Below are 3,644 nucleotides of genomic sequence, written 5' to 3'. Positions count from 1 at the left end.
GATTATTCCATCACGTTCACTTCGTACAATGTGGGCGAAGTATCCTAAAAATAAATTGGTACGAGCGGTTTCAGACTGAAAATGCAGAATGAAAGATTCCCTGTTGCATGCTCACGTTGTCGTCAAAACCTAAAATGTAGTGATTTCACGTCGTCGTCACGCAGAGAACTGCAAAAATATGACCTAAAATCCGTGCTGCACGTGCAGCACGATTATTTATGCTCTTTTAACCAATGATATCGTTGTTTTGTGGCGTTTTCGTCGGCGTCGTCGTCGTGACACACGAGCGGTTCTTCAAAAACCCGTGTTGTGAAAGGCTGATTAAGTGTTTCACGTGATCGCGAAAACGGGTGGCCACGCAACGTTCCAAGATCTGGATCTAGTTTTCGGCGGGTTCTTTTGAGTCTTTCTTGTCAAGAGGTGTAATATCCGCAGTTTTCCACTCATAGGGTAGCTTACCCCGACTCAAAGAGAAATCGAAAAGCGAACAAAGACTAGGAGCAATTTGCTCAGAGCATTCTTTCAAAAGGCACGCCGGGATGCCATCAGGTCCGCGCGCTTTTGAAATGTCCAAGGTACTCAAGCATTCCCTGACTTCATTAACCGGCACCTCTATATGAGAAATTTCCATATCGGTTAGTGAGTTATACGATGGCGTGATGTTTACATCAGGAGTAGCCGGGAGAAATACGGAGCAAAAATAGTTGTTAAGAAGCTCCGCTTTCTGTTCTGGTTTTTCAGCAGCTACACCATTATAAGAGATTACTGAGTTCGCACCTGATCGGCCGCCGAGAAAAGCTTTGTGATAGCTCCAAAAGATCTTAGGATTGTCCTTGAATGGCATTTCAATTTTAGCCAGATATTGGTGGTGTTTACATCGTATAACGTACTTGAGGTTTTGACTGAGAGTGCGTAGTTTTTGTTTGCGTTCTTCAGTCTTGTGCTGTCGATATTTCCTCAAAGCAGCGTACTTTTTTGCGAATTAGGTGCCGCACTTCGCCATCAATCCAGGCCGGAGAGTTTATGTCACGAACTGTTTTTGTTGGGACATGATCTTTTACGGCTGAGAGAAACAAACCCTTCCAATTAGACCAGTAATCGTCAATGTCCTCGGAGGCAGCAATTTGGAAAGGTGTTCTTGAGAGGGATTCCCGCAAAGCGTCGAGGTTTCCGTTTTTAAAATCGAACACTTGCCGTGTGGATCCCTAAGATCTCTTGAATCTTAGTTTAATTGTGAATGTCATAACGTAATGATCCGAGGGAAAACGGCCATCTCGGGGGTGAAAAGTTGAAACATTCTCAATAACCTCGGGCCAGTTGGACTGAAGTACCTCTTCCCTCTTCCTGAGAGATTTCCACGACAACGACAAAACAAAATACCAGTAATAGCTCATACTTAGCGGAAGAAGTTACTCCACAAATTCTTTCCTTGGGCACTGAACCGTTTGTTATTTTCAAAAAGTGGTTTAATAGGTTTTTCCTTTGTTCAGGAATGAAAATCGAATTTTTATTGTCAACTGGAATTAAATAACAATTAATGTACTCTTTTGGACATAAAAAAAAGTTGATTTGTTTGTTTTTCTCTATTAAAATGCGAGCGAACAAGTGTTTTTTAATCCGTTTGCCCAACTGATTTTCGATGTGCCTCGACAGTGACAAGAAAATTTTGCCCTTATGTTACAAACACGTAATAACTCACGAAAGAAAGGATGCATCTATGACAAAATGACGGCAAGACACCTGGTTTTTGTTAGTTTGCTTTTTTTTTTCTTCCAAGTGTTATAAAGTTCGACGAAATACGTGCGAATTCAACACAAAGATCACCATCGTTGATGCTAGTGCAAGTTTCAACTACAGTTAAGCTCCTTCTAATGGGGTTAGTACTTGGATGGGGGACCACTGCGAAGTCCCCGTGACGGCGATAGCTAATTCGTTTCTTTAAAACACACAAGAACGAAGCAAGATCTAGAAATAACGTAGAAAATTCTCCTTACCTTTAAAGTTTGCCGTTCTCAAAGGAAAAGTATCTGTCCACTTTATCAAATAGTTTAATATTGCGTGAATCATCGCGTGCAGAAAGATATCTAACTAAATGTTTGCCCTCATCGCGATAACGGTAGTCTGTTACGGAGACAGAGGGGTCCAACGCGCTCTTAGAACACCGCAAGGCTGGGAAGTTTGGAAATATTGAAGGGTATAAACGTAGATTCACCCGATCGGAGCTTAATTCAATATCCGTGGGGTATATGCACATTTGTGACTACCACAAAAAAAAAAAAAAAGATACGCGACTGGTTTTAAGACGTGGTATGCCTTCGGCATCCCACGTAATAAATGCCGTTGACACACTATATACTAACGAGATCGCCGGTTTAAATTAACCGTCACGCTTGTTTGTCCCAAGAGGTTTTTTTTTTTTCAATAAGATGGGCTTCCCGAGCTTTCCTAAAAGAGTGATGAGCTTTTCAATGGGAATGAGTTACATATGACTGTGTGAATGGTTATTGATAAGAAAGTGTTCTGAGACTGCGGTCGCTGAATATAACTACTAGTGGGATTGAGTATTGGGCGTCTGTGTTCATTAAAACGGTCTTTAAGGAGACGTTCAAGTTGGTTTCCCCTATATACTGAAGATTACGTAATTTACACTGACTCATGTAAATAACATTGAAAATGTTACAAGTAATTAATGTGAGGATTGGTTTTATGGCTTTTACCCGAAAAATGAAAAATGTATTCATTACGGCTGTGTTCTAAATTGGGGCAAGTGGTACAGTTTTAACTTCTGCACCGAAAAGAACCGGAAAAATTATCATTACACGGTGTTTTAGTCAATTGGGCCCTAATAAGAATGTCAATAATATTTTCACAATGGCGGTAAGCCACCAAAGGGAGTGTTTTGAAAACGTTTTTGCAACGGTCTGATGAATAAAATATGTTGGAATGTTTGTGAATGATGCTTGTGAGGTTAGGTAGTGGTGGGTTCTATGTGATAACAAAAGGAGTGGTTTCAGTTAGTCTTGTCATTGTGTTCCTAAGCGCGTCAGACCGGGGAATGTCAGAGGCCCGCTGTATTTGGGTTTTGAGGAAGTTTCTGTCGTAAACACGGTTAGCTAGGTAATCTAATAAACGCCGGGACGTTTAATTAATTTTAGGGGTTCAAGAGTGAGCGTTTAATAGATAGAAGGCGTTTAAAAGAGAGAGGCGTTTTTTCTCGTAACTTATTTTAAGGAACTCAACAAAACTGTATACAGTATGCTTTCTGCCAAAAACGTTTTTATGTTTAAAGAACCTCGACTGCGGGCTTACGCCTTTTGCACTCGATGGTTTCTAATTTTTTTTTCTCTTTTCTACAATCAAGAGTGGGCTTCAACGAGTGCGACTTGTTTTCATATTATAACCAAACGCTGAAGTCCAGAATCCTTGCTGGTCTTCTAGCTGCGTCTGAATCGAACTCCCTTACCGTCCAAGTTTGCGGAAAACGAAAACGCGAAGTGGGTCTTGTCATTCCTGGATGCTATCAAGCTCGAACAGGCAGGAAAAAAATTGCAGATATATTAAGCACCAAGATCAAGATGATCAAAGAGCGCTATCCTTGCTTTGCATATGAAATTGAACATGACATAATACACAAACCGATATTA

This window comes from Montipora foliosa, chromosome 14 (genome assembly GCF_036669935.1).
Source record: "Montipora foliosa isolate CH-2021 chromosome 14, ASM3666993v2, whole genome shotgun sequence".
NCBI classification, from domain to species: Eukaryota; Metazoa; Cnidaria; class Anthozoa; order Scleractinia; family Acroporidae; genus Montipora; species Montipora foliosa.
The sequence above is the reverse complement of the archived record's forward strand: the minus strand, read 5'-3'. Positions refer to the sequence as shown.